The sequence below is a fragment of the Aethalodelphis obliquidens genome, unplaced genomic scaffold, assembly GCF_003676395.1.
Source record: "Aethalodelphis obliquidens isolate GAN/ISIS:26980383/991018 unplaced genomic scaffold, ASM367639v1 scaffold47, whole genome shotgun sequence".
Lineage (NCBI taxonomy): Eukaryota > Metazoa > Chordata > Mammalia > Artiodactyla > Delphinidae > Aethalodelphis > Aethalodelphis obliquidens.
Window position 1 is genome coordinate 3,204,078 of NW_020837991.1, and position 18,415 is coordinate 3,222,492.

The 18,415-nt window shown below is 40.7% G+C and overlaps 1 pseudogene across 1 annotated transcript; it reads left to right on the plus strand.

Annotated features, from left to right (window-relative positions):
* Positions 1 to 415: 415 nt before the first annotated feature.
* On the plus strand, positions 416 to 2,018 carry LOC113607278 (creatine kinase U-type, mitochondrial pseudogene; annotated as a pseudogene). The gene has a single exon (XR_003427854.1). The product of XR_003427854.1 is annotated as a creatine kinase U-type, mitochondrial pseudogene (transcript).
* The last annotated feature ends 16,397 nt before the right edge of the window (positions 2,019 to 18,415 follow it).

Below are 18,415 nucleotides of genomic sequence, written 5' to 3' on the forward strand. Positions count from 1 at the left end.
GGTGAGCGTGGAATTTGTTGTCCAAGGCCACACAATTGGAAGCACGACTAGAACTGAAGTCACATCATTTGTCTCCTCGGCCGACTCAGCCCTCCACCCTGCTGCCTCTTTAAATGGCCCTTGGTATGTGTATTTATGACAGGGCCCCAGCAAGACGATACTGGAACAAAGGTAATGGCATTTAATGGAGATATCTCAGGCACCTGGAGCTCCAAGAGGTGAGGATGTATCCTGGGGTGAAAAATCGATCTTCCTGAAACTTCTCGATTAAAATCCTGGCTCCTGACTTCTGGTGCAAACCCATTTTCTCTGTTCCCTCTAAGTTCATCGTGGACCCTGGAAATGGTGTAGTAGACGAAATACCAAAGGAGATCTCTTTAAAGAAAAGAAAGGTAAGAAGGTGAGTTGGCTCTCCTGCGCCCGACCGCCGCTAGCTCATTGCGCCTCTCCTGCAGCCTGGTCGGCACCGGCTTCCACTCCCGCTCCAGCCTCCCTCCATTTCGGCTCCAGCCTCGCACCCACCTCCGGCTCTCAGTCAGCCTGTTTGCATCCTCCCTCCCGGTTCCTGCCCTGAGCCAGCTCCTACTCCGGGATTCCGTAACCAGACCCTCAAGCCATGGCTGGTCCCTTCTCTCGTCTCCTGTCTGCCCGCCCGGGGCTCAGACTCCTGGCTTTGGCTGGAGCTGGGTCTCTAGCCGCTGGGTTTCTTCTCCGCTCGGAAACTGTTCGAGCCGCCGGCGAACGACGGAGGCTGTATCCCCCGAGTGCTGAGTACCCAGACCTCCGAAAGCACAACAACTGCATGGCCAGTCACCTGACCCCAGCAGTCTATGCCCGGCTCTGCGACAAGACCACCCCCACTGGTTGGACGGTAGATCAATGTATCCAGACCGGCGTGGACAACCCTGGCCACCCCTTCATCAAGACTGTGGGCGTGGTAGCTGGTGATGAGGAGACCTATGAGGTATTTGCTGAGCTGTTTGACCCTGTGATCCAAGAGCGACACAATGGATATAACCCCCAGACGATGAAACATACCACTGACCTGGATGCCAGCAAGATCCGTTCTGGCTACTTTGATGAGAGGTATGTATTGTCCACAAGAGTCAGAACCGGCCGAAGTATCCGGGGTCTCAGCCTGCCTCCAGCCTGCACCCGGGCAGAGCGACGAGAGGTGGAGCGTGTTGTGGTGGAGGCACTGAGTGGCCTGAAGGGTGACCTGGCTGGACGCTACTATCGGCTCAGTGAGATGACAGAGGCTGAGCAGCAGCAGCTAATTGATGACCACTTCCTGTTTGATAAACCTGTGTCGCCATTATTGACCGCAGCAGGAATGGCTCGAGACTGGCCAGATGCTCGTGGAATCTGGCACAACAATGAGAAGAGCTTCTTGATCTGGGTGAATGAGGAGGATCATACACGGGTCATCTCCATGGAGAAGGGTGGCAACATGAAGAAAGTGTTTGAAAGGTTCTGCCGAGGCCTCAAAGAGGTGGAGCGGCTGATCCAGGAGCGTGGCTGGGAGTTCATGTGGAATGAGCGTTTGGGATACATCTTGACCTGTCCATCTAACCTAGGCACTGGACTTCGGGCGGGAGTGCACGTCAAACTGCCCCTGCTAAGCAAAGATAGCCGCTTCCCAAAGATCCTAGAGAACCTAAGACTCCAAAAACGTGGGACTGGAGGAGTGGACACGGCTGCCACAGGCGGCATCATTGACGTCTCTAATTTGGACCGACTGGGCAAGTCAGAGGTGGAGCTGGTGCAGCTGGTCATCGATGGAGTAAACTATCTGATTGACTGTGAACGGCGTCTGGAGAGAGGCCAGGATATCCGCGTCCCTCCGCCTCTCCCCAACAAGCATTAACTCCCATCCCCAGCAGATGACTCAAGACTCCCAGGACCTCTGCCATTCTAACAGTGGCCCATTCTCCTTACTCTGGATCCTCCCTTTCCCCCCTCACTCCCTCTGTCCTAGTAAAGACTACTGGCTACGCAAAAAAAAAAAAAAAAAAAAAGAAGGTGAGTTGGTTTGGGACTCCAGGATCAAGGAACAGCACAGTGGCAGGAAGTCTTGCATCCCCTGACCCAACAGAAGAAGGAGGTCCAGGCCCAGTATTTCCCAACCTCCAACCTAGCAAAGGAAGGCAGCCCAGGTGGGCTTACTCCTCCCCTGGATCCATCAGAGGTCCCCTTCCCCCACCTCCACACACACTCACACACACACACACACACACACACACACACACACACACATACCCACCATTAGATAAGCCCAACACTACCAGCAAGATTGATCAGTTGGGGGCTTCCCTGGTGGCGCAGTGGTTGAGAGTCCGCCTGCCGATGCAGGGACACGGGTTCGTGCCCCGGTCCAGGAGGATCCCGCATGCCACGGAGTGGCTGGGCCCGTGGGCCATGGCCGCTGAGCCTGCGCGTCCGGAGCCTGTGCTGCACAACAGGAGAGGCCACAACAGTGAGAGGCCCGCGTACCACAAAAAACAAAAAACAAACAAACAAAAAAAGATTGATCAGTTGGGAGACCATCAGAAATAAGTGGCAGTGGCAGCGTTCTTTTCCCTTCCGAGCCTGAGACTCCCTTCTCCACTGAGAGACACTAGGGCGGGTGGTAGGCAGGGCCAGCAAGAGAGGTCACCACAGGCAGCCTAGTCCAGAAAGCTCTTTGTCCTTCCCTGACCAGAAACACCTGGGCGGGTAAGTAAGGGCCCTGCTACAGCAAGTGGTCTGGTCTGGGAAGCCCTTTTGTCCCCCTGGGCCCAAGACTCTGCTCCCCCGGAGACACCTGGACATCCAGGGGGCAGCAGTAGAGTGGTGGCATCACTCCCCTCCCCACCAAGAAACCCTGGGTAGCCTGGCCTTGGAAAACTCCTCCCACACCCCAGACAGCACCAGCAGGAAGCAGAGGGAGAGTCAGTAGCACAAGATAAGTCGAGCAGACCAAAGTAGCAGTACAAAGGCTCTGAAGTTTCATCGGAGCCACAACTGACAATAGTAGACAGCAAACTGAACCCAAACAGGGTGACTGCCTGCTAAACTAAAAGACGATACAGAACACAGAGTCTCCTAACATAATAGACAAAATATCAGGAAACAATAGAAACATTATCCGTCACACCAAGAACCAAGAAAACCACAACCTGAATGAGAAAAGACAATCAAACACTGATGAAATAAAATTCATATATTATGGCAAGACAAAAAGAATTTAAACATAAAATTTTTCTCTGCCTGTTTGGACCTCCTCCCTCCCCTTTAGTGTATATGGTTCATCTGCAGTAACCAGACCTCCTTAGGAGATAACATTCCTTCTTAATCCTGCAAGGGGTCATGATGACCCAGGACTCGATCTGTACATGCAGATCGGGATTGTAAAAACCGTCAATACGTCATTTGATATATAACCCTTTGCCTCAGAAATGTTTATAACTGTGCTTCTGAAACAGGAGGGAAGGGAGCAGGGCACAAACTTTAAAGGAATGACATAGCCTGACGACATGACATAAACTGATTAGAACCAAACAGGTCCAAGTCAACTTCCACTAGACCTTGAGCCGCAGTTTACACTCACTGTTAACACATCAGCAAGCTAAATGACACACCCACAGGCGCCATGACAGTTCCATGGCCAAAGAGAAGGGCCAAAAAGTGGGCAGCGGCCCAGTTCCTGGAAATCCCTGCCCCTTCCCGAAATAGCTGGAATACTCCTCCCACCCATTAGCCTATGAAATTACCCAGCCCTATAAAAACTGACAACCCCATACCCTGGTGCCTTTCTTACTACCTTCTGAGATGGCCCACACTCTGTCTGTGGAGTGTTTCTCTCTAAAGAAATCCACTTCTTACCTATCACTTTGTCTCTCACTGAATTCTTGCTGCTATGAGACATCAAGAACCTGAGCTTCATCAAGTCCTGAGACCAGGTGTGTGATCTCAGTTGGAAGACGGTGGGTTTTGGCCGGGTTCAAGTCCCGGCACGTGGGTTCGAGTGCCAATCTGAGGTGCATGGCTTCACTTTGACCTCTAATGGGCAGAACAGTCCTTAGAGCTTTCTGAAAGACTGTCTCCCAGGTTATAATCCTCAGATTGATTAGAATATAATGTTCTACTTCTTTCTTAGATTGACTATTAATTCATTTTTCATCAACATTCACATGGTGTAGTCAGCAAGACATCAGAGATACCCACCAAAGGACACCTGGAAACTACCCTTTAAGCCCCACCAGCTTCTCAGTACTCCCAGATATTCTGATGAGTTCACCTGATACCTGGATCTCATTGTTTTTAAGTGATGATCCTAAAAATTTTTATTCAAACTGTTTTTGCTTAATACTTGGAGTCTTAAGGGGCACCAGTGCGTTTCCTAGGCAGGGACCTAGGGGGATCTGGGCAGGAGGCCCAGGGAAACATGGGTGGCTAGGGTTTTGTTAAACTTGGCTTAAATTTTTTTTTTAAGTTGATATATGGTCTGAACAAACTGTTTGCTAGTGAAATGAGAGATTGACTTATTCAGCTCCAAAGAAAAAGGGACATCTGCTCCTTCTGGCCAAACGGTGCTCTCAGGCAACTGAGGACTTAGCAGGACTGTCTGAGGATTAATCCTGTGACATGCAGTCCTACAGGGAACCCCACTGTTGCAGGAAGCGGGACCCCTTCCAGGGCCCAAGAGTGGGGTCTTGTCTAATACTCAGAAATGAACTCTCCGTGGAGACACATGTGCAGACAAAGCAAAAGACCTTCCCAGGAAGGGGCGCCCAGGCAGAGAGCAGCAGGGTAAGGGAACCCGGGAGAACTGCTCTGCCACGTGGCTCGCAGTCTCAGGTTTTACGGTAATAGGGTTAGTTTCCAGGTTGTCTCTGGCCAATCACCTTGCTTAGCCCATATTTGGTCTGACTCTGGGTCCTTCCTGGTGGCGCACGCATCGCTCAGCCACAGTGGATTCCAGCGAGGAGGATTCTGGGAGGTTGGTAGGACATATGGAGTGGCATCTCCTCTCTCCTTTTGACCTTTCCTGAATTCTTGTGGTTGGTGGTAGCTTGTTTAGTTCCATGTTCCTTACCGGGACCTCCTGTTGTAAGAGAACTCACGCAAGTGGTTACTAACAGGCCTGGCCAGGGCGGGCGGTTTCGGTCAGTGGTTTCCCTAACACCACTACAGCTATTAAGTGAATGCTGCTCTTCCCGGGATGCGGATGGGGGTGTGCAACAGAGGCTGATCACCTAGCACTCCAAGCAGCCACAGTGGTTCTAGACTATTGGAGGGAGAGACCGAAACACGTAAAAGAGCCAAACTGACCCAAAGGTCACCCCTTGGGGAGGGAGACTTAGCAGCACATATCTGTCCTCAGAAATGTGTTCAGATCATACCTCATATCTGAATTAGACTACCAAATTAATAATGGGAGATTGTGCCTCAAAGGCCAAACGTCTCCTGGACAGACAGCCACCTATGGGAATGCCAGCTGACTCTACATATAACACATAAAGCAGTGATATTTGCAAGCTTACTTAATTAGGAATTAAAGGGAATCCCTTCCTGAAATGGCCAAGATGAGGCTCTTTTGGCAATCCAAAACTGATTTTTGAGTGTACAGTTAGAGAAAGCTGGCAGAAAGTAAAGTCTTACTCTGTCCGACAGTCTCCTGGACCCCTGCCTGTAGGGTCTACAGGAAACAAGAGTGGTAAGAGTTTTTCTCTTTTCTAAAATTAGGTTAGCAGGAGAAAATATTTGTAGGGCTAGTTTCTTTGTTCCTTTGCATTGGAAAGACTTGTAAGTTGTTAAAATTTTAGAGAACTCTCAGCTTAAAGTATTGTACCTATTTTAATTGTCATGCATAAGCCCCAAAAGACTTCAAAATGCCCAAATAGCCTCACTGAAGGATTCGTTATGAAAGATTAATGACATAAAAGATACCCAAGACATAAAAACTATAAGAATGATGTAACTACTGTTCCCCTCTGTTTTCCTTTAACTGAGTGCTCATTCTAGTAATCCTCTGTCTGAATTGCCTTTCCACTCTGAAGAGGTTATCAAAAGGTTGCCTTTAGAAATGGGACCACCTGTGTCTATAGGTGATCCTCTTCGGGTCAAGGCCATATATTGAAAAAAAAAATTCTGGTAGTAAGGAAACAAAGTCCTCATAGGAGAAACTAGCATTTCTCCACCTGTGCCTTAGAGATATAAATGTTCTACCTGGCCTTCTCCAGGAACTCTTATCTAAGCCATCTTTTTAAAATGCAAATTTCAGGAAGGTAACTCTCATGGGAAGAAAGAACAAAAGGGAAATAGGTAATCTGGAACTTGACTTGTCAAAGACAAATACAAATCTTAAGTGTCTCCTCCGTAAATATTAGTAAAAAGGCTTTAGCCATCTAAACAGGTGACCTTGATTTGTTCCATCTGCCAGAAACCAAATTTGAATCCAACTTCTTTTGTAACTCATGGGTTTTGTATTATTGTACCTGCTTCATGACTAAAATTTTGGAATGGGAACTATGGGGTCTCTGTGTGTCTGTTTGTGTGTTTGTATGTAACTGTATATGTGTATATTGCAGATGTGTAGTATTGTCAAAATTAATTTGTAAAACAACTCTATTTAATTGACTTAAAGGAAATTGAGCACTTATAAAAATACTCAGAAATGTAAAAGAAGCTAACCCAAATGAATTTCAGGATGATGTTATATAGGAGTAATTTTTAATGAATAAAACCAAGTTTAATGGGACTTCCCTGGTGGTCCAGTGTTTAAGACTCTGTGCTTCCACTGCAGGGGGCATGGCTTTGATCCCTGGTCAGGGAACTAAGATGCCACATGCCACGTGGCACGGCCAAAAAAAAAGAAAAAAAAGTTTAAGTTTGTTGGTTTAATTAATACAGACATGTCTTTAGATTCAACAATATTAAGTATAATATTTTGATTATGCCTAGATATACTAGAAATCAAACAAGATCTTATTCCTGTTACAAAATTTGTCAGCAAGAAAAATAACTTGATGAAAATTTTAAGTAAATGAAATGTAAATGAGATAAGAGTTTTTAGGTGAACTCTTTAGAAATAAGTACGTTTTAGGACTATCTACTTAAAAGTAGTTTCTCCAGGTTTTTGGTAATTTGAAACTGCTAAATTAAATTAAATTATGGGAATTCACTGAATATCCAGATCATTTCCAAATAAAATAATGGACATTAATTGCTAAACAAATCTAAGTTTACGTACATTTTTTAATATAAATTTATTTATTTACTTATTTATTTATTCATTTATTTATTTATTTTTGGTTGTGTTGGGTCTTTGTTACCCAACACATGGCTTTCTCTAGTTGCTGTGAGCAGGGGCTACTCTTCATTGTGGTGTGCAGGCTTCTCACTGTGGTGGCTTCTCTTGTTGTGGAGCATGGGCTCTAGGTGCACAGGCTTCAGTAGTTGCGGCCCATCGGCTTAGTTGCTCCACAGCATGTGGATCTTCCCAGACCAGGGCTAGAACCCATGTCCCCTGCATTGGCACGCAGATTCTTAACCACTGTGCCACCAGGGAAGTCCAGTTTACCTACTTTTGACTTCTTATTAGAGAAAAACTAAAGATATTTGGGTTCATTGGACACGTCTTTTTCCCCATTGAGGAAAGAAATTGGGTTATACAATAAGTTCATAAGTTTGCCAATCAGGAAATGTTGGTATGACAAACAGTACATAATTACTTGCTCCTTGGTTTTCACTAGAAATTAAGTTTTTTAAGGGGTAAAAAATAGTAATATATGTCATTAAGAAGGAAAGTAGGATATGTATTTTCAGTAAAAGAGGGTATGAGGAATGGAAATGTATTTTGTTAAGGGAAAAGAAAGTAATTTTGTCCTAAAGCTGATTCTTTCTAAATGGGAAAGAAAATAAGGAAAAAATTAATATAGATATAGAAAGTTGTAGAAGGTTTGTTTTAAAAAATGAGGGGAGGATCTTTAGAAAGGAATTCTATGTGTGGTCAGCACTGACCAAGATTAAAATAAATTTAATTGAGTGAATTAATATTAAAGGTAAGATGGTGCAAAACCTGAATTTGGTTTCTTTCTCTGTTAAGAGAACAAAGTTTTCTTAGAATATTGATCTGCTTTTGATAATAGATTTAAAGTTTCTTTACCTTTGAAGTAATCTGATATAACTACCTGGATTTGCTTCTGAACTCTTTTATTGTCATTTAGTTAAGTGAACAAGTATTTTTTTAACAGTAACCTATGAGCTTATTTGACCAAGTGTTTTAAAACCTTTTGGGGGGACTTTCCTGGTGGTCCAGTGGTTAAGAATTTGCCTCCCAATGCAGGGTACATGGGTTTGAGCCCTGGTCGGGGAACTAAGATTCCAGATGCTGCAGGGCAACTAAGCCCATGTGCTGCAACTACTGAGCACACAGGCCACAACTAGAGAGCTCGCATGCCACAACTACAGAGCCCACGTGCTCTAGAGCCCACACGGCACAACTAGAGAGCCTGAGCACTGAAACTACTGAGTCCACATGCCACAACTAGAGAGAAGCCCACGTCCCGCAGCAGAGGATCCCACTTTGTGCAACAAAGATCCTGCGTACCACAGCTAAGACCCAACACAGCCAAAAAAAAAAAACAAGTGGTGGGAAGTGGGGGACCTTGTTTAAAATACAACCCAATCCAAAGATCCTTTTAAAAAAAAAAAAACTTTTGTGATATTTTTGACAAATTTCCCAAAGATAGAATTCTAATTGAAGATCTTTTGACTTCTGATAACTTTGGGTTGCTTCAGAGGGCCCCTGAAGCATCTGAGAAAGAGAAATATTAAACTAATTAGGATTATTTGGTATGTTAAACTACATGGGAAGCATTGTCAAATGAGTGGTGATAAACCTCCTTAGGTTATATTGCATGTGTAAATGTAATTAATATAAATGTTTTAGAAATTATGTGAAATTTCTAAAAGTTGAATATGTCTTGGTATAATGTTATCAGTCATAATTCTAGTTATCCTCTTAAAATGTTGTATGTTACAGAAATAACCAAGTTTGTCAATTGCATTGTAACCAGGTTTTTAACCTTGCCTTTTTAAGTCTTTTGTCATTTATAAATGTACTCTGATGCTTTTGCAGAGATACTTCATCTTCAAGAAGATTCATAGAAAGAACATTTTGACAAGTACAGGTTTCCAATAACTTCCAGATCATACTGCTGAGCTGGATAAGAAATTAAAGAATTCTAACAGAAAACCTGATGGCTTCATAAACTGGTAGCAAAAGATCAACAAGGATTAGTTACATAGAGCTGTTTAATCCTTATTTTCCAAGTGTAAGGAAACGTTTCCCCTGCAGTTAATTATGACTTACAGCAATTTGGTAAATTATACTTTTGTAAGTAGAATTGAAACATTTATCTTTTCTATCTAACCGATCCCTCCAGAAATTGGAAACTCTTAGGTTCCCAACAGCCTTATTAGGTGAATACGGAAGGCCACCTCCTAGAAAGTGCAGAAATCTCGAGACATTTTGGAGACCTCAATAAGAGAGGAATTCACCTAAATCTGAAGATATCACAGGCAGAATCTGAGGGAAAGACTTTAGTGTGGCTTTCGTAACCTTGAGAGGTCTTTTGAAAGTTCAATTTGAGATTCCTTATAAAAAGGTCGAGCACAGCCAATTTAAAGGAGCCTGTATGATCGATTAGACTTAAGTAAATAATCAGACCAATTTTATTGAAAGCAGACTTATTTTGCAAACAAATTAGTATTAATTTGGCTATATTTGGTAGAAATTAGGGTATTTTAGAGATAAAAATTATGTTTCAGTGGATATTAAATTCTAGTGTTGTTAACTGAGGTCTGTATTTACTGCCTAAGACTCCTTTCCCAGATAGTTCCTTGTTGCTATGTTACATTATTGTAAAGTTTAACTGAATTATTAAAATGACTTTCTAAGTTTGTTTCTGAAGATTGTCACAGTAATCTATTTTGTGATGAAGATCAGGTGCCCCATGACCTGCATCCAGGAGATTATGCATACTGGAAAAGTCATCAGATAAAGGAATCTTTGTAGCCACATTGGAAGGGACCATACTCACCCTCCTTTCTTGAATGGGCTACAATTCCTGTTTCTGACACACACCTGACTTCGACTAACTAGGACCAGAACTACCAGACCAGGATGAGAAGATGATGGCATCTGCAGTACACAGCTGACCCAAGATGACAGACCAGGCCTATATACTAATTACTTTGACACTTGCTCACACCTTTGCTTATGAACCAAATGTATTTCTTCCTTGGACTCAGTCATATGCAAGATTCAAAACTCAATCCAATTGCTGGGTCTGTGGCCAATTACCTATGTCTAGTAATCCTGGGTCACTTTGGTAGATTTCTTCTCTCCTAGGATACAACTGCATGGCCCTTAGAAATTTTAGCTTTAGAAGAAAGAAACTCTAGAACTGTGCAAGCTAACACTACCACTAGTATCACTAAGTGGGACCCTCTTACCTGGGAAATACCTGTTCTGAACCTGGCCAGAAATACTCCATTTCACTAGATGCTAAATATTGGGTAGCTCCTAATGGGATCCAATGGATTTTGGAATAAGTTTATGGTCTTGGCTCTCCCAAGGTTGGATAGGAAGATGCAAAATTAGTTTCCCTTGGGTTCAAGGTCACCTACAGGTAACCTTAGAAACAGTCCCTGCTGATTAGCCTTTAATGCAAGCATGCTGGGTTTGATCAATTTTCCAATGGTATGACCAATTGGTAACAATATTTTTTCCTTCACTTAGAAGATATCATCACTCATATAGAGGCTTTCACAAAATTTACTCAGCAATCTTTGAATGTCAGTAATCAGGCTATTAGCTTGCTCAATTCAGAAGTCTCCATGATGAGAAAAGTGGTCCTACAGAATTGCATGACCCTCAAGATTCTAATTGCTTCCCAAGGGGAAGCATACTGAATGTTGTGTTTTTGTACATGATGAGTATTCCAATGTAACTTGTTTTATGACACATATGAAGAATCAGATTTCTGCTCTGAATGATTCCCTTCCCATTTTAGAGGAAAAAGTAGGGAAAAGGTTTGGTTTAAGGGGATCTTGGCCAAAACCTTTACTGATGATTTTGTTACTCTTATTGGCAATTTTGATTACAGTTTGTGTATCTTATAAGGAGATAGTTTCTTGCCTTTTGTGCTGTGTATCACCTACTCCTACTAAGATAATGATATCTAAACAACTTGAAACTACTGATCACATCTAGTTCTCTATAAATTAATGAATATGCACAATGCACATGCAAGGTAAAATTGGCATAAGTCCTATTGGACAACTTGGAATTGACCATAAGTTCTTGCCACACATCTTACTAGTACAACTCACTAAAAGGAAACAAAGAACCAGGCTATTATGACCTAATATTGAGAAACATAATAGACCCAGGGCAGGCAAGCAACCACTCTGACGTTGAGGGACATACCTTTGCATATGAACCAAATGTATTTCTTCACTTAATGCTTTCTATCAAAAGATTAATAATCAAAATGGGGAAATTGATAAATAAAATTTACATTTTATGGCAAGATGAGAGAAATTTAAACATAAAATTTTTCTCTGTCTGTTTGGGCCTCCTCCCTCCCTTTTAGTGCGTATTGTACATCTGCATTAACCAGAGTTCCTTAGCAGATAACATTCCTTCTTAATCCTGTAAGGATCACCAACAACACTACAATTCTACAGTCATTAAAAAAGAAATAAGAGAATACTATGAAAAACTTTGCACTCATAAATTTAACAACAAAAAGAAATGGACTGGACGAATTCATTGAAAATTATAAAGGACCAAACTCAATCAAGATATAACAGACATTTAATAGACCTATAACCATCAAAGAAATTGAATTCATAATTGAAAATCTCCCAAAAAAGAAATATTCTGGAACAAATAACCAGGTTTCACTGGAGAATTCTATCATTTAACAGACAAATTCACACCAATTTTACACAGTCCCTTCCATAAAACAGAAAAGAATACACTAATACCAAAACTAAGGAGAAAACTATAGTCCAGAATCTCTCATGAACTTAGATGCAAAAATCCTCAACATATTTAAAAGAAATCCAAGAATATAATAATAAGAATTATATACCATGATTAAGTGGGATTTATTCTAAGAATGCAAAACTGGCTCAACATTTGAAAATCTATGTAATCCACTATCAACAAGCTAAAGAAGAAAAATTACTTATCATATCAATTTCTGCAGAAAAAGCATTTAACAAAGTCCAACACTCATTCATAATTTTTTAAAGAAAATCTCACAAAACTAGGAATAGAGAAGAGCTACCTCAACTTCTTAAAGAACATCTACAAGAAAAAAAAACTATAAATAATATTTATACTTACTGGTAAAAAAAAATGCTGAATATTTCCCCCTAAGAAGTTCTAGCTACTAAAATAAGATAAGAAAAATAAATAAAAGGAATACAAATTAGAAAGAAAAAAAACCAACTATATTTGAAGATGACATGATTATCTACATAGAAAAACCTTATGGAATCTACAATTTGAAAAACTCCTAGAGGGATCTCTCTGTTGGTGCAGTGGTTAAGAATCCGCCTGCAATGCAGGGGACATGGGTTCAAGCCCTGGTCCAGGAAGATCCCACATGCCGCGGAGCAACTGAGCCTGTGTGCCACAACTACTGAGCCTGCACTCTAGAGCCCGTGAGCCACAACTACCAAAGCCTGCATACCTAGAGCCCATGCTCTGTAACAACAGAAGTCACCACAATGAGAAGCTTGTGTACCACAATGAAGAATAGCCCCTGCTCGCCACAACTAGAGAAAGCCTGCACACAGCAACAAAGATCAAATGCAGCCAAAAATAAATGTTTAAAAAATAAATAAGAAACTCCTAGAACTAATGAATGAGTTTAGCAAAGTCACAGAATACAATACACAGATAACATCCAAAAATCAATCACATTTCTGTACACTAACAATGAAATGCAGAAAGCAAAATTTAAAACACAGTACCATTTACAATTGCTCCAAAGAAAGTGAAATTATTTGCTATATACTTAACAAAACATGTATTGGATCTCTATGCTTAAAATTACAAAATGCTGATGAAAGCAATCAAAGACTTAAATAAATGGAGAGATATTCTATTTATTGGATATTCTATGGATTAGAAGACTCAAAATAGAGCTCTACCCACCACCAATCCCTCCCATCAGGAAACTTGCATAAGCCTCTTCGATAGCCTTATCCACCAGATGGCAGACAGCAGAAGTAAGAAGAACTACAATCCTGCAGCCTGTGGAACAAAAACCACATTCACAGAAAGACAGACAAGATGAAAAGGCAGACAGTTATGTACCAGATGAAGGAACAAGATAAAACCCCAGAAAAACAACTAAATGAAGCGGAGATAGGCAACCTTCCAGAAAAAGAATTCAGAATAATGATATGAAGATGATCCAGGACCTCGGAAAAAGAATGGAGGCAAAGATCGAGAAGATGCAAGAAATGTTTAACAAAGACATAGAAGAATTAAAGAACAAACAAAGAAAGATGAATAATACAATAACTGAAATGAAAACTACACTAGAAGGAATCAATAGCAGAATAACTGAGGCAGAAGAACGGATAAGTGACCTGGAAGACAGAATGGTGGAATTCACTGCTGCGGAACAGAATAAAGAAAAAAGAATGAAAAGAAATGAAGACAGCCTAAATGACTTCTGGGAGAACATTAAACGCAACAACATTTGCATTATAGGGGTCCCAGAAGGAGAAGAAAGAGAGAAAGGACCCAATAAAATATTTGAAGAGATTATGGTTGAAAACTTCCCTAATGGGGGAAAGGAAATAGCCACCCAAGTCCAGGAAGTGCAGAGAGTCCCATACAAGATAAACCCAAGGAGAAACACACCGAGACACATAGTAATCAAATTGGCAAAAATTAAAGACAAAGAAAAATTATTGAAAGCAGCAAGGGAGAAATGACAAATAACATACAAGGGAAATCCCATAAAGTTAACAGATGATTTCTCAGCAGAAACTCTACAAGCCAGAAGGGAGTGGCCTGATATACTTAAAGTGATGAAAGGGAAGAACCTACAACCAAGATTACTCTACCCAGCAAGGATCTCATTCAGATTCGATGGAGAAATCAAAAGCTTTACAGACAAGCAAAAGCTAAGAGAATTCAGCACCACCAAACCAGCTCTACAACAATGCTAAAGGCACTTCTCTAAGTGGGAAACACAAGAGAAGAAAAGGACCTACAAAGACAAAGCCAAAACAATTAAGAAAATGGTTATAGGACGATACATATCGATAATTACCCTAAAAGTGAATGGATTAATTGCTCCAACCAAAAGACACAGGCTTGCTGAATGAATACAAAAACAAGACCCATATATATGCTGTCTACAAGAGACCCACTTCAGACCTAGGGACACATTCAGACTGAAAGTGAGGGGATGGAAAAAGATAGTCCATGCAAATGGAAATCAAAAGAAAGCTGGAGTAGCAATACTCATATCAGATAAAATAGACTTTAGAATAAAGAATGTTACAAGAGACAAGGAAGGAGACTACATAATCATCAAGGGATCAATCCAAGAAGAAGATATAACTATTATAAATATATATGCACCCAATATAGGAGCACCTCAATACATATGGCAACTGCTAACAGCTACAAAAGAGGAAATCGACAGTAACACAGTAATAGTGGGGGACATTAACAACTCACTTACACCAATGGACAGATCATCCAAAATGCAAATAAATAAGGAAACAGAAGCTTTAAATGACACAATACACCAGATAGCTTTAATTGACATTTATAGGACATTCCATCCCAAAACAGCAGATTACACTTTCTTCTCAAGTGCACACAGAACATTCTCCAGGATAGATCACATCTTGGGTCACAAATCAAGCCTCAGTAAATTTAAGAAAATTAAAATCATATCAAGCATCCTTTCTAGCCACAACGCTATGAGATTAGAAATCAATTACAGGGAAAAAAACGTAAAAAACACAAATACATGGAGGCTAAACAATACGTTACTAAATAACCAAGAGATCGCTGAGGAAATCAAAAAATACCTAGAGACAAATGACAATGAAAACACGATGATCCAAAACCTATGGGATGCAGCAAAAGCAGGTCTAAGAGGGAAGTTTATAGCTATACAAGCCTATCTCAAGAAACAAGAAAAATCTCAAATAAATAATCTAACCTTACACCTATAGGAACTAGAGAAAGAAGAACAAACAAAGCCCAAAGTTAGCAGAAAGAAAGAAATCATAAAGATCAGAGCAGAAATAAATGAAATAGAAACGAAAACAATAGCAAAGATTAATAAAACTAAAAGCTGGATCTTTGAGAAGATAAACAAAATTGATAAACCATTAGCCAGACTATTCAGAAAAAAGAGGGAGAGGACTCAAATCAATAAAATTAGAAATGAAAAAGGAGAAGTTACAACAGACACCACAGAAATACAAAGCATCCTAAGAGACTACTACAAGCAACTCTGTGCCAATAAAATGGACAACCTGGAAGAAATGGACAAATTCTTAGAAAGGTATAACCTTCCAAGACTAAACCAGGAAAAAACAGAAAATATGAACAGACCAATCACAAGCAATGAAATTGAAACTGTGATTAAAAATCTTCCAACAAACAGGGCTTCCCTGGTGGCACAGTGGTTGAGAGTCCGCCTGCCGATGCAGGGGACAGAGGTTCGTGCCCGGGTCTGGGAGGATCCCACATGGCACGGAGTGGCTGGGCCCGTGAGCCATGGCCGCTGAACCTGTGCGTCCAGAGCCTGTGCTCCGCAATGGGAGAGGTCACAACAGTGAGAGGCCGGCATACAGAAAAAAAAAAAAAAAAAAATCTTCCAACAAACGAAAGTCCAGGACCAGATGGCTTCACAGATGAATTCTATCAAATATTTAGAGAAGAGCTAACACCCATCCTTCTCAAACTCTTCCAAAAACTTGCAGAGGAAGGAACACTCCCAAACTCATTCTATAAGGCCACCATCACCCTGATACCAAAACCAGACAAAGATACTACAAAAAAAGAAAATTACAGACCAATATCACTGATGAATATAGATGCAAAAATCCTCAACAAAATACTAGCAAACGGAATCCAACAACACATTAAAAGGATCATACACCATGACCAAGTGGGATTTATCCCAGGGATGCACGGATTCTTCAATATATGCAAATCAATCAATGTGATACACCATATTAACAAATTGAAGAATAAAAACCATATAATCATCTCAATAGATGCACAAAAAGCTATCGACAAAATTCAACACCGATTTATGATAAAAACTCTCCAGAAAGTGGGCATAAAGGGAACCTACCTCAACATAATAAAGGCCATATACGACAAACCCACAGCAAACATCATTCTCAATGGTGAAAAACAGAAAGCATTTCCTCTAAGATCAGGAAGGAGACAAGGATGTCCACTCTCACCACTATTATTCAACATAGTTTTGAAAGTCCTAGCCACGGCAATCAGAGAAGAAAAAAAATAAAATGAATACAAATTGGAAAAGAAGAAGTAAAACTGTCACTGTTTGCAGATGACATGATACTATACATAGAGAATCCTAAAGATGCCACCAGAAAACTACTAGAGCTAATCAATGAATTTGGTAAAGTTGCAGGATACAAAATTAATGCACAGAAATCTCTTGCATTCCTATACACTAATGATGAATTCTGAAAGAGAAATTAAGGAAACACTCCCATTTACATTTGCAACAAGAAGAATAAAAAACCTAGGAATAAACCTACCTAGGGAGAAAAAAGACCTGTATGCAGAAAACTATATGACACTGATGAAAGAAATTAAAGGTGATACCAACAGCTGGAGAGATATACCATGTTCTTGGATTGGAAGAATCAATATTGTGAAAATGACTATACTACCCAAAGCAATCTACAGACAATGCAATCCCTATCAAATTATCAATGGCATTTTTTACAGAACTAGAACAAAAAGTCTTAAAATTTGTATGTAGACACAAAAGACCCCAAATAGCCAAAGAAGCCTCGAGGGAAAAAACAGAGCTGGAGGAATCAGACGCCCTGACTTCAGACTATACTATAAAGCTACAGTAAACAAGACAATATGGTACTGGCACAAAAACAGAAACATAGATCAATGGAACAAGATAGAAAGCCCAGAGATAAACCCACGCATCTATGGTCAACTAATCTATGACAAAGGAGGCAAGGATGTACAATGGAGAAAAGACAGTCTCTTCAATAAGTGGTGCTGGGAAAACTGGACAGCTACATGTAAAAGAATGAAAGTAGAACCTTTCCTAACACCATACACAAAAATAAACTCAAAATGGATTAGAGACTTAAATGTAAGACTGGACACTATAAAACTCTTAGAGGAAAACATAGGAAGAACACTCTTTGACATAAATCACAGCAAGATCTTTTTTGATCCACCTCCAATAGTAATGGAAATAAAAACAAAAATAAACAAATGGGACCTAATGAAACTTAAAAGCTGTTGCACAGCAAAGGAAACCATAAACAAGACAAAAGACAACCATCAGAATAGGAGAAAATGTTTGCAAATGAATCAATGGACAAAGGATTACTCTCCAAAATATATAAATAGCTCATGCAGCTCAATATTAAAAAAACAAACAACCCAATCCAAAAATGGGCAGAAGACCTAGATAGACATTTCTCCAAAGAAGACATACAGATGGCTAAGAGGCACATGAAAAGCTGCTCAACATCACTAATTATTAGAGAAACGTAACTCAAAACTACAATGAGGTATCACCTCACACCAGTTAGAATGGGCATCATCAGAAACTCTACAAACAACAAATGCTTGAGAGGGTGTGGAGAAAAGGGAACCCTCTTGCAGTGTTGGTGGGAATGTAAATTGATACAGCCACTATGGAGAACAGTATGGAGGTTCCTCAAAAAACTAAAAATAGAATTACCATAAGATCCAGCAACCCCACTACTGGGCATATACCCTGAGAAAACCATAATTCAAAAAGACACATACAGCACAATATTCATTGCAGCATTATTTACAATAGCCAGGTCATGGAAGCAACCTAAATGCCCATTGACAGACGAATGGATAGAGAAGATGTGGTACATATATACAATGGAATATTACTCAGCCATAAAAAGGAACGAAATTGGGTCATTTGTTAGACATGGATGGATCTAGAGACTGTCATATAGAGTGAAGTAAGTCAGAAAGAGAAAAACAAATATCGTATATTAATGCATATATGTGGAACCTAGAAAAATGGTACAGATGAACTGGTTTGCAGGGTAGAAATTGAGACACAGATGTAGAGAACACACGTATGGACAC